The sequence below is a fragment of the Prionailurus bengalensis genome, chromosome B3, assembly GCF_016509475.1.
Source record: "Prionailurus bengalensis isolate Pbe53 chromosome B3, Fcat_Pben_1.1_paternal_pri, whole genome shotgun sequence".
Taxonomy (NCBI): Eukaryota; Metazoa; Chordata; class Mammalia; order Carnivora; family Felidae; genus Prionailurus; species Prionailurus bengalensis.
In genome coordinates, this window is record NC_057355.1 from 145996333 (window position 1) to 146009740 (window position 13408).

General features: G+C 55.1%; 1 long non-coding RNA gene across 1 annotated transcript; it reads right to left on the minus strand.

Moving 5' to 3' along the window:
• Positions 1-9951: 9951 nt before the first annotated feature.
• On the minus strand, positions 9952-12522 carry LOC122467813. Its single transcript, XR_006293082.1, has 2 exons — positions 11064-12522; positions 9952-10320 (listed from the first exon to the last, which is right to left on the minus strand). It is a non-coding gene; the product is annotated as an uncharacterized LOC122467813 (long non-coding RNA).
• Between the last annotated feature and the right edge of the window lie 886 nt (positions 12523-13408).

Below are 13408 nucleotides of genomic sequence, written 5' to 3' on the forward strand. Positions count from 1 at the left end.
CCTGGGTGGCTCAGTTGGTTAAGCGTCTGACTCTTGATTTCCACTCAGGTCATGATCTTGTGGTTCGTGAGTTCAAGCCTCACATTGGGCTCTGTATGGAGCCTGCTTGGGATTCTCTCTTTTCCTCTCTCTCTGCCACTTCCCTGTTTGCAATCTCTCTCTCAAATAAATAAGTTTTAAAAAAATGATTTCCCGTCATAACCATATTCAAGTAAATTATTTTTGTGGACTTCAAATAATTATAGAATGAAGATTAGCTCAGGGACATATTTTATACAGCTTTTCCCTGAAAATGTCTCTGATATATTTAATGTTTCTGTTTTCTGAGTTAAAAAATAAAATAAAATTGGGTCTCTTTCCCCCTCTGTGTGTTAGGTGCCATTTGTAAGCATTCGTGTTTTGCGTTTTCGTTTGTTGGTTTGTTTTAAAGTTTATTTGTTTATTTTTAAGAGAGAGAGAGTGCACGCGTGTACACACGTAAGGGAGGGGCAGAGAGAGAGAGAGAGAGGGAGGGAGAGAGAAGGTCCTGCACTGCCAGCACGGAGCCCGATGGGGGGCTCACACGCACAAACTGCGAGATCATGGCCTGAGCAGAAATCAAGAGTCAAATACTCAACGGACTGAGCCACCCAGGAGCCCTAGTGTTGTTGTTGTTGTTTTTTTTCAAAGATTTAATTTTTAAGTAATGTCTACACGTAACGTGGGGCTTGAACTTAAGACCCCAAGAACTTAAAACCTTAGATCTACCGACTAAGCCGGCAGGTGCCCCAACATTGGTCTTTCCATTGCTTGTGTTTCTCCAAGAAAAGCAGGTCCAGGTGTAGCCATCAGAAATGCAGGGGCCTCAGGGGTCAGTGACAACAGGAAGTCTGATCACGGTGTCGTTCCTTGTCTTGCTTCAGTCCTAATATATTGGGGAAGTCCGCCTCTGGGAGGGACAGCCAGGTGTCCTTACGACATAATAGCACTGGAGTAGCCCTCCGGAGCTGGCTTGTCTGCCTTGCGGCCCATCCCTCGGCCTCCGCTCCCTTGGCTGGGAGGATACACACCTGGCACCCTGGCCGCGGTGGCCGGGTGGGTTCGGCGTGCATCTGGCCTCTCACAAGTGCTTGCTCAACTCGCAGTGACTAGTAAGGGTGTCCTTGAGCCAGCTCCTGGGCACCGCGGGGCCTCTGCAGGGGAAGGCGGAAAGCCAACTCCCGCTGGGTTGGGAACCCCCCAGTCCAGAGTCTAAGTAGGAAATGCCTTTGGTTCCCTTTGGTTCCCTGCATGTCCCATAGCTGTCAACACGCAAGGGATCTTCAGGAATTGTCCACGGAGTATCAGGGTAAGAGAGGGCTCTCCTGAGCCAGTTTCAGCTCAGGTCGTGATCTCATGGTTTGTGGGTTCAAGCCCCAAGTTGGGCTCCACACTGACAGCACAGAGCCTACTTGGGATTCTCTCTCTCTGTCTCTCTCTGCCCCTCCCCTGCTCGTGTACATACACAACACTCTCAAAATAAAACGACAACAACAACAAAAAGAGTTGCATGCTCCACTGACTGAGCTAGCCAGGCATCCCTGCTTTTTTCTGTTTTTAAATTTTATTTTTATTTTTATTTATGTATTTTACTTTTAAGAGAGAGAGAGAGAGCACGTGAGCAGGGGAGGGGCAGAAGGGGGGCGGGAGAGAGAATCTCAAGCCAACTCCCTGCTGTCAGCACAGAGCCCAACTTAGGGCTCGATCCCACAAACCCTGAGATCATGACCTGAGCCAAAATCAAGAGTCAGACCGACTGAGCCACCCAGGCGTCCCTTTGTTCCGTTTTTATTTTTATTTTTTAATTTTTTTCAACGTTTTTTATTTATTTCTGGGACAGAGAGAGACAGAGCATGAACGGGGGAGGGGCAGAGAGAGAGGGAGACACAGAATCAGAAACAGGCTCCAAGCCATCAGCCCAGAGCCCGATGCGGGGCTCGAACTCACGGACCGCGAGATCGTGACCCGGCTGAAGTCGGACGCTTAACCGACTGCGCCACCCAGGCGCCCCTGTTCCGTTTTTAAAAACAAAAGTAAAACACGATTAGCCATGTTCTGACACTTAACAAAGGTCTCTGGTTAGCAAATTAAAACTGTGCAGGAAGGCATAGACTGCTACTCTTTATGGAGAGTCAGTTTCCCCAAAGGGGAGGCTGGGGGTTCTTGCTCACAAAGCCCATGTGACAGGGGTCCCAGTGGGGGCTGGGGGTTTGTGTCACAGCCACATTTCCCTCTCCGCCTAGCCGAGCCCGCCAGGCTGCTGCTGTCCCGCAAGATGCCCCCTCAGCAGTGCGGCCCCACGGCATGAGGCACATTCCCACTGTCGCGCTCCTGTCACCACCTTCTGTCTCCAACACTCTTTCCTCTCCCCAGCCGGAAGCTCTGTCCCCATTAAACACTAATATTCTTTTTTTTTTTTTTTAATTTTTTTTTCAACGTTTATTTATTTTTGGGACAGAGAGAGACAGAGCATGAACGGGGGAGGGGCAGAGAGAGAGGGAGACACAGAATCAGAAACAGGCTCCAGGCTCTGAGCCATCAGCCCAGAGCCCGACGCGGGGCTCAAACTCACGGACCGTGAGATCGTGACCTGGCTGAAGTCGGACGCTTAACCGACTGCGCCACCCAGGCGCCCCTCTTTTTTTTTTTTTTTAAGAAAGCTCTGTGCCCAATGTGGGGCTTGAACTCATGACCCTGAGATCAAGAGTTGCATGCCCTACTGACTGAGCCCGCCAGGTGCCCCTGGAACTGGGAATCCTCAAAGTTCACGCGTGCTGCACCCTCGCAGCAAAGGGCACGTGATGGCGTTCCGTCTGGGGTTCTGTGAGGACAGCGGGGTCGTTCCTGCCACATCGATTCGACCTACTGCGTGCCAGGCCCTGCTCGAGGCACTGGGAATAGAGGAGCAGTGGAGGAGAGAGCCCTGTTGGGCCACCCACCCGTGACCCCAGTGTCCTGTGCCCATGGTGGGGACCGCCATCCTCCTTGCCGGACAGCACCCCTTCTCAGACGTCCTGCTCACCCCACCGGTCTTCCAGGAAAGTCATTTCTTTCCTTTCATGCCATTGAAAACGAATTGATCAATCTTCCAAAAATGTGCAGGCTGCTTCAAGCTGCATTTGTAGCCACTGGCTATTGATTCGCAGCGATGATCGTCTACTTTGTCCTCAGTCAGTCCTTGGGTGGAAAAGTACAGGAAGAGCCCCTGGAGGAGGGGACGAGATGGAGGGATGAGGTCGGCAGATTTCCAGGGGTGGCTTCTGTCCAGGTATTTGGGGTTATTCGTGCTCCCCCAGCCCCTGCACACACGCGCCCAGAGATGAGTTTGCCATCAAAACAGACCCACGGTTTGGTGCAGAGTGGAGATGAACGCACAGCCAGAGGTGTAGGCAGTGGCACTGGCTCGTGGAAGGTTAGGTAGGCCATTTGCCAGAAGAACCAGTGGGCGGACAAGATTTTTATTTTAGAGAGAAACCAGCACCCCGGCACGTCCTCAGCACCTCCCAGGCCTGGCTGTGCTGCTGGGGACGTCCACCCCGGCGGGGACGCCTCTCAGAGCCACCCCTACGGCCCCAGCTCCTGCTCCGTGACCGGAGTCCGTCCTTCCAGACGGCAGGTAGGACCTCCTCACGGGGCCCCTGGGTGGCTCAGTGGGTTCAGCGTCGACTCTTCATCTGGGCTCAGGTTGTGGTCTCACGGTTCGTGGGATCGAGCCCCGCATCGGACTCTGCGTTGACAGTGCAGAGTCCGCTTGAGATTCTCTCTCCCTCTCCCTCTGCCCCTCCTCCACTCGTGCCCTCTCTCAAAATAAATAAACATTTAAAAAAGAAAAAAGAAAGAAAGCGGGACCTCCCGTCAGCACAGGGTCCTGCCGCGTGTGGCTGAAAACCCCAGAATCTCGCCATCCGTTGGACGCGGCCTCCGGAGGGGCAGTTGTGTCTGTCTTTATCTCCGTCTTCCCCGCCCCCACCCCTGCCTCGTCTCACCGCCTGGCACAGTGGACCTGGGCCAGTAGATGTGCCGAGCGAGTGCGGTTGTGGGCCCGACCCTTTTACCAAATAACGCTAACAGGAAGCGAGTGTTGCGGTCTGCCAGACATGGCTCCCAGGGCTTCCCTTACAGGGATTTGGGGCGCCCTTAGAATACCTCGAGGGGCCCTGGGGGGTGTCTCCACAGAGCACAGGGCCTCTGGCCACCCCCCCCCCCCCCAGCTGCAGTACCAGCTGGCTCAGTCGGTGGAGCATATGACTCTGGATATCGAGCCCCACGTTGGGCATGGATCTTACTTAAAAAAACAAACAATTTCTGGGGCCCCTGGGTGGCTCAGTTGGTTGAGCATCTGACTCTTGATTTTGGCTCAGGTCATGATCTCAGGGTCATGGGATCCAGCCCCCCTTGAAGCTCTTCACTGAGGACGGAGCTTGCTTAAGATTCTCTCTCTCTCCCTCTGCCCCCGCCCCCCCACTCGCTCGCTCTCTCTAAAATAAAAGATTTAAATAAATAAATGTTTATCCATTTATTTGGAGGGGAGGAGACGGAGGGGCAGAAAGGGAGAGCAAGAATCCCAAGCAGGCTCCGTGCTGTCAGTGCAGAGCCCGATGTGGGGCTCAATCCCATGAACCGTGAGATCATGACCTGAGCCAAAGTCAAGAGTTGGACGCTCAACTGACTGAGCCACCCAGGCGCAGTTTAAATAAGCATTTAAAAATAAATAAAACTTGCTGAAGAAACAATATGTGTATATATATTACTAAAGTTAAGTTCACTTGCTTATCTTTATCTTTTCTGTGGCGACTGGACCATTTTAAGTGGCACCGCGGCTCGCATTGGTTTCCCACTGGCCGGTGCTGCTGCAGCGATCATGGGCCACAGAGGTCGCCGTGGTCCAAGGGAGGGCTGGGTGAGTGTGACCAGTACAGAGAGCCATCACGGAGACCAGGCTGTACTGCTGGGATGGGCTCGTTCTCACAGAGGAGTGACGTTCCAGCTGGGCCTTGGCGGGTGAGCTCATTTGCTTGTTCAGGAGGTCGGGTCAGTGAACATTTTCCGAGCAAGTCCCCCACCCCAGGCCCTGGCACCCACCATTCTGCTCCCTGTTTCTCTTACGAGTCTGACGACTCCACAGGCCTCGCCAGCACGAGGAACATGGCGGCCCTGGGCTCACCTTCCCGGAGCAGGTGATGCATCTGGCTCGTGTTGTCTACCCCAAAACAGCACCTGCCAGAACAAGGCAAGGACAGTCCGCCTCCTTCCCCCTCCCCTCTCACAGGCTCCAGGATGCATCCACACTGAGAACAGAACGGTGTTTAACCCTTCCGCACTTCCTTTGCCTCATCTGTAAGATGGGGCATCAGCAGTCTGCCTCCGGGAGACGGGCTGACCATAGTGAGTGCTCCCAGAAGATGTGTCCCTGTCCTAACCCCTTGTACCCAGGACTGTGCCCCTGTTTGGAAACAGGGACTTTGCAGATGTAATTAAGGTTACCAGGGTGAGATCACCGTGGGTTTAGGAGGGGACCCTACATCCAAGAAAGGAGAAGGAGAAGGACAAGAGGGAAGGCCATGTGACCATGAGGGAGGCCGGGCCGGTGCGTCTTCAAGCCCTGGGGCTCGAGCCACTATTGGGGTCTGGCCAGGGGCCTGCACACCCCTCCCTCGGAGCCCCAGGGGGAACCAGCCCTGCCCACACCTCGGCGTCTGACTTCTGGCCTCCAGAACTGTAAGAGAATCTACTTTTGTTGTTTGGCACCCCCTGCCCCCACCTCGTTTGTGGTCACAGCAGCCCCAGCGAACATACTGTGGCAGGCTCCAGACTTAGCGCTGATGACAGCGGCAGGAGGAATGGAGCATTTTGGAATGAGGTTGAGTGCATGTGCAGTCCTGGGAGAGGGGAATGAGATTTGTGTCTGATGGATCAGCAGCTTCTCGAATGAATCAATAAATAAAAATTTCCAGAGGCCCTGCTGAAAGTCTCCTCCCGAGTGGCATCTCTGGAGCCGAGAACCCGGGTACGAGCTTTCGTCTTACTGAAGCATCAGAGTGGGCACTTGACTTTGGTGCAGCGACTGGATGTGAGTCAGACTTGCCGCCAGTCTCCCCTCTCTTAGCCTCAGTTTCTCCATGTGTAAAGTGGGATGGCGCTCCCTGCCCTGGCAGGTGCTCACGGAACGTGGGTGTGGACCCGGGGGACAAGCTTGGTACTGAGTTTCTGTGCAGACAGGGATCACGGATGCGGGGTGTGGATTGGGGCCCAGACACAGCTCAGACGGACACACCCAGCACGGCCAAGACAGGCTCACCCCAGACGCTCTGAAGGCTGGGACGTCTCCCTCTTTCTCCCATTGTGATGATAGATGCATCTGTGCATTTCCTTACTCAGCGTCTGCCTCGTCCTCCCTTCTCCGCAGAGCTGAGCAGAGCCTGGCAGACTTCATCCCAGGGCACTGAACGCACGCAGGCCTGAGAGCCTTTCCTGGGGTGGGCAGCCTGGGTCCCTTCAGGCCTGGCCTTTGCCTCCGCACGGAGACGGGTGCCGTGGCTGTCTGGGCGGGCTGGGACTCTACTGCTCCTAGGGTGGCCCTCTAAGCCCGTCTTTGGCTGGCTTCTAGTCCCGAGATCTCCTTTCTCCTGAGCATTTCTGGAGTCGTGGGGCCCAGGCTGGGCCAACGCAGAGGCAATTCTGGTGGGAATAGGTGAGCCTGTTCTCCCAAACGTGACTGTGAATGCAGCAGATCATATGGGGACCAGGACATCTACTAAGAGAAGAAACCAGTGCAAACAATGTTCGTAATCGCATTTCCTATGTAGACAGGTGTGAAGGGCAGCCGGGAGCTGGGGAGGGGAAAGAAGGAAGCCGGCTCAGAGGGTGGTGGACCCGAGCCCCAGGGAGGCTTACCAACCTGACTGGGTGAGCCAGACCGGTGTTGGTGTGGACAGTCTGAGCTTGGAGGGGCCCCCCTGCACCAGCCCCCGGGGGTGTGAGCTCAGAGAGCCAGAGCTCTCTGGCGGCCCCCAGCCCCCACCCCCATCCCCGATCCTGCAGCAGCACTTTCCCCGGGGAACCCCCCATCAGGTAAGCCAAGCAGTGCAAGGTGTTCTGGGCAGGCGGGGGTCCGGTGGGCTTGTCGCCTGGGGCATTTATTGATGGGCGGGAGGTGAGGGTCTCTTTCCCCCCGGGTGGTGAGGTGCAAAGATGTGATGTCTGGATCACTGCAGCAACTTCTCCTACAAGGGGAGCCGGGCTGAGACTCGATTATATGCCAACTAGAGGCAGAGGTAAGAAAGCCGCAAGACGCGGAGCCCCCCCCACCCCCATGGCAGCATCCGGAAGTTCAAGGCCACCCACAGGTGGCACTGGGGAGGGGTGAGGCAAATGAAGACCAGGATTTCCACCTGGGATGTGTGAAAGCCGGCATCTGGGGTGTTGAATGTTTCCTCGTTCGTTCGTTTGCTTGTTCGCTCATTTATTCATTCAGCTTAGCTCCATCTATTAAGAGCCTGAACTAGGTCCTGGGGAGGGGCAGCAGGAATTTCCAGGGGGATTCAGGTGGGGTCTGTGCCTCAGAGCGCTCAGCCGCTGTGAGGCGAGCCCGGTCCTGCTGGATGAGACTGGGGACCATGGAGAGCAGGCAGGAGGCTACGTTCGGTAGCGGGAGCACCTCGGAGCCTGTGGGCAGCTGCTGTCAGGCATCCGGGGGTTAAAGTCCCCAAACAGTGTCCTGCTCTTAGAGGGGACTGTCTCCAAACAGGAGCAGCCTGTGCTGATTCTGGGACAGACTTGGCACCTGCGTGGCTATTTTTATCCAAAAGCTGGAAGGAGATCTCCATCTGCCTGTCCGAGGAGCCCCATATCCGTGTCCTTGAGCAAGTACACCCCCTTCTGGAATCACAGCCATCGAGGTGGAAAGGGGGTGGCTAACATAATGTGGGTCCCTGGGCTCCAGAGTTCTACAGAAGCAGGGCCTGCGAAGAGCCTGATCACCAAGAGAATCGCCCCTGGAAAGGCTTGGTGACCCCCTCCCTGGGGTGCCCTTCTGTGAAGAGTACAGAGCTGAGGCTGGCAGGGCCCCCAGGAGAGAGAAGTACTGGGGGGCTGCCTGGAGGAGGCAGATAGGTGCAGCGAGGGGAGGGGACACGACACAGTCCGTGAAGAAGGCACCCCCAAGTTTTGGCCATTGGCACAGCTGCCCCCCAGGGATTGGGGTGGAACACAGGACCGGCTCCCATCCGCCATCCCCTCATGATGTTCCTGGGAGGCAAATGGACAGGCTGATGACCCCCACTTTATGGGGAAAAGGCTGAGATTACACCGAGGAGGAGCCTGGGCCTGGAGCCCAGTCTCCTGATTCCAGCTGAGTGTGGCTCCTCATGGGACCCAATTCAGTTCCGTCCTCTTTCCCCACTCCTTCCTTTCACACCGTCTGTGCCTGCCACCGTGCTGTGCATCACACCGGGAGCCACAAAGATCAGCCTCACCTCAGCAGCTGGGGGGCGGGTGCTGCTCGCTTTTGGCAATGGTGTGGAGGGTGCATTCCTAACCTATGCCCCTCCACCCCCGGGTGCCAGCTCATGAAGGCCCATGAGTTCTCAGAGGAACGGATCGTGCTTGGGGACCCGAGAAAACGTCCCAAGATGCGCCAGTTACTGGTGCTGTGTAACAAACGACCCCAAAACTTCACGGCAGATCTCAACCATTCTGTTAGGCACATAGACTGTGTGGTCAGGGGTTTGGATTGGGCACATCAAGGATGGCTTATCTCACAGGAGACATTTTCACTCACGTGTGTGACAGTGACACTGGCTGTCAGCAGGCAAATCTGCACAAGTGCTCTCTGTGTGGCCTCCCCATGTGGCTGCTTGGGTTTCCCCCAGCAGCATGGCAGCTGGGTTCCAACAGTGAGCTTCCCAAGAGAGCCAGGGGGAGGCAATATCACCTTTTAAGGCCTGTCTTCTGAAGTCCCATAGTGTCACTTCCACTGTGTCACAGGCTTACCCAGATTCAAAGGAAGGGGACAGAGGGGCGCCTGGGTGGCCCAGTCAGTTAAGCATCTGACTTCGGCTCAGGTCATGATCTCACAGTTGGTGAGTTCGAGCCCCGCATCGGGTTCTGTGCTGACAGCTCAGAGCCTGGAGCCTGTTTTGGATTCTGTGTCTCCTTCTCTCTCTGCCCCTCCCCAACTTGTGCTCTGTCTCTCTATGTCTCTCAAAAAATAAATAAATGGAAAAAAAAAATTAAAAAAAAAAAACAAAGGAAGGGGACAGAGACTGCAGCTCTTCACGGGAGGAGTGTCAAAATCTCACTGTAAGGAGAATGTGTGGTGTGGGAGATACTGGTTGGCGTGACCATTTCTGGGAAGTGGAACCTGCCACAGGAGCCTCAGATTTGAGCCGTCCCTGCTGGAGGGCCGTCTTTTCTCCAAAGATGGTGGCTGTGCGTCCTCCCCGGTCTCCACCACATCTCTTGCTGCATATTTGGATCACATAGGCCAACATTTTAAATCATTTTTTTAACAGCAGAATCCTTGGTTTACAGGATGTCTTATGAAGGAACTTTGCGCCTTGGGGGCCAGGCTGCCACTGAGGAACTATGTCCCTTGCCGCCTCCCAAGGCCCCTCTGTAATCCAGGTGTGGTGCCCCTAAGGGTGTAGGTGTGGCTGAGCGTCGCCTCTCCACGCCTCTCCCACTCCTGCTGGCTTGGGAGCCTAGTGAGCGGAGGCACTGACCGTCCCTCGCGGCAGACCGTCTCAAGGATGTCTGTACAGCAATTGCCATGCGTGAGTGCTTCTCCATTGCCGCTGGGGCAGAAGGTGGTCAACTGCTTAGGAAAAAGGTCTACAAGGTTCTGATGAAGCTAAACATACACCTACCCTATAGCCTAGCAGTTCCTTTCCTGGGTATTCACTCAAGCGAAAAGAAAAGTCCGCGTTTCCCAGAGACGTGCAAGAGAGCTCAGGTCAGCTTTATTCCTATCAGCCAGAGTGGAGGCAGCCCAAGGTCTCATCCACAGGGGAGCGGCAATCAACCTGGGTGAGTGTAAAAACTGCCAGTTGGGTGAAAGGTGCCAGACACGAAAGGCAGATACTGTATGATTCTATTTATATAACACACTAGAGCCAAAGTAAACTATAGTAAACGAAACAAAGCAACAGAACAGTGCTTGGGGGACTGAGAAGGGGCACGAGGGAATTTTGTGGGGTCAACATTCCATTTCTTGATAGAGGTTCCATTACACATATAAACATTGATTGGAGTGCCTAGATGGTGTCCTTCAGACGTGTGCATTTCACATTGTGTAAATTCCCCCTGAAAACACAAACATCGAACACCATTAATGATACGCATGCCAGTGTCTAGGGGGCTGGAGAGAGAGGTTTGGTTAAATGGAGAGACAGGAGATAAATAATGCAAAATGTTAATTGTACAATCCAGGTGGTGGGTATGTGGTCTTCACCGTACATTTTTCCTGCATGTTTGAGTATTTTCATGATAAAATGGGCAGATTCCCAGGGAGAATTTGTTTTCCATGACATGTGCCTAATTCCAGGTCCCCAGTGCTTTCTTTTTTTTCTTTTCTTTTTTCTTTTCTCTTCTTTTCTTTTTTCTTTTCTTTTCTTATCTTTTCTTTTCCTTTCCTTTTTTTTCTTTTCTTTTCTTCTCTCTTTATAAGATTTTGTGTTTTTTTTAAGTGTACTTATTTTGGGGGGGGGGGCGGGGGATGGAGAATCCCAAGCAGGCTCTGTGCTATCAGTGCAGAGCCTGTCACAGGGCTTGATCCCACGAACCTCGAGATCATGACCTGAGCCCAAATCAAGAGCTGGATACTTAACCGACTGAGACACCCAGGCGCCCCAAGATTTTATTTTTAAGCAATCTCTATACTCAACTGTGGGGCCTGAGATCAAGGGTCGTGTGCTCCGCCCGCCAAGCCAGCCAGTTACAACCCCGCCCACCCCCACCAGTGCTTATTTCTATCTTCCTATCCATCAAACTACATTGCAAGTGTTTCAGTAACAGCTGCCCTCCCCTCCTCCAGTTTCTGGCATTACCCTTTGTAGACAGCCACATAAAACAGGTCAGGCTTCCAGGCCACATACTGTGGGAGGTCCAGCACTTTATCTCCTACGTCTGGCAGTTTGTGGAGAGGGTGTGTAGTCGGATAGTCTCCTGGGTCTGGGAATGTTAGGGCTGCGGCTCAGAGGCACGTTTGGGCTCAATGGTGAGTGGTGTGTATGCACCCACACACGGCAGAGGTGCTTTCTCCAGCAGAGACTCAGTTGCCCTTCCTGCCTGTGTTTGAGCATCACGTCTGCACGTGGAGGCATCCTGGGCCCCACACGTGGCTGTGGGAGGGGCTGGACCATCCAGGATAGTTTCCCTTCTGGCCCGGCCGGACGGCTGGCTGGCTGGCTGGACGCAGGCTCAGGGCACTGGGGTGGCTGGGCCTTTCCGCGGAGCAGCTGGTCTTCTCGCGGGGGCAGTGTAGGGGTCCCCAAAGCACAGAAGCGAAATCATCCCGGCTTTCTACTCGGGGCAACAGGCTGGCCCAGCGCGCAGGTGGGCAGGGGCTTGTCAGGAATGCTGCGGGCCTGGGTCAGGTGGCAGTCTGGCTTCGCCGAACAGGACCCAGGCCCAACTTTCCCGCATTCAGAGTAAACTGTGTGTGTGTGTGTGTGTGTGTGTGTGTGAGAGAGAGAGAGAGAGAGAGAGAGAGAGAGAGAGACTGATGGAGCTGCCCACTCCCCATCCTGACCTGTCCGCCCAAAGTGCCGCGGTTGTTCCTCGGATTGAGGGGCGGTCCCTGCAGCTTAAGGTCAGCAGCTCGAGCTCCTCAAGGAAAAAAACACCCTGCAAATCTGATAAAGGTGGTTCTCAGAACCGAAGCCGCAGACCATGGCGGGCGTGGCCTGGGCGGAGAGCAAGGCCGCAGAGCACCAGTAGACCCCGGCCCTGGGTTCCGGTCCAGATGCCAGGCCGCCGTCCGGAAGCCTCTCTAAGACGGGACGGTAGCTGGAGGTGACGTGGGGGCGGTGCCTAGGCTGGTTGGGGGCGTGGGGGGCGGTGCCCAGGTGGGAGGGGAAGGCAGTGGCGTCCAAACTGAAGGGATGTGGGGGGTGGCGCCCAGGCTGAAGGGGGCGTGGCGGAAGCGCCCAGGTCGGGGGGGCGGGCAGTGCCCAGGCTGGAGGGGCAAGGCGGTGGCGCCCACACTGGAGGGGGCTTGAGGAGGGGTGCCCAGGCTGAAGGGGGCGTGGGGGAGGCGCCCAGGTCGGGGGGCGGTGCCCAGGCTGGGGTGGGGCGGAGGCGCGGCCACGGGATTGTGTGGGGTGTTGGGGAGGAAGCACAGCGGGGCTGGCGCGAAGCGGGCGGTACAGGCCACACGGCCTGTGCTTACCCTCCTCCCTGCCTGTCCCTCCGAGGGTGCGTGGGCCTGTCTTTGGCCAGGACGACCCGGACAGGTCGCCCCCTCCTGACCTGAGGACCCACGACCCAGGATCGCTTCTCAGCGCCGCTACGCCGCCAAAGGCAGGCTTCCGGTTCCTCTTCCCTCCCTTCCGCCCCTTCCCTCCCTCTCCTCTTTAGACACTAATGGACTGGGGCTGGCCCCGGGACTGCACACCCCTCGGGAAATCTACCGCAAAGGGCAGCTCCTGGACAGAGACATCCACAGACAGTTATAGTGAAAAGATGAATGCTTTTGAAAAAAGATGGAAGCCCTATTCATTCTCCAATGGAGACAAATCACTGTGTGTGTGTGTGTGTGTGTGTGTGTGTGTGTGTGTGCGTGCGCGCGCGCGCGCGCGCGCGTGCGCGTTCTCTGTTGGGCACTGTTTTTTCTCCCTACAGTTCCATCACTTGGACTCATCTGCTTTATCCTTACCACCGGCCACATGAATGCCCTTCGTCCAGGAAGCCCCCTGACCCTTGAGGGACATAGGGCTTCCCCGCTCGAAACCTGACCTGGGCCTTCTGTCTCAGCTCCACAGGCTGTCTGCCAGTGTAGGGGTGTCTGTTCTCCCATCACCCAGCCTCACACCTGACACCAGTAGTTCTCAGTAAGTATCAGGAATGAAGCGAGTACCAGACTGTATGTTCCTGATTTCTCTCTGACTCCCAGGTGCTGGCCATCTGCAGGAGGTTGGCATTGGATGTTTTCGCTCTTACTTTTTTTGCTTTTTTTAAAAAATGTTTATTTATTTATTTTGAGAGAGAGAGACAGAGCACATACAAAGGAGGGGCAGAGAGAGAGGGAGAGAGAGGATCCCAAGCAGGCTTTGTGCTTCCAGCACAGAACCAGATGCGGGGCTCGATCTAGAAAATCGTGAGACCATGACCTGATCATGATGCTTAACAGACTGAGCCAGCCAGGCACCCCATTCTCACATTCTCTTTTCCT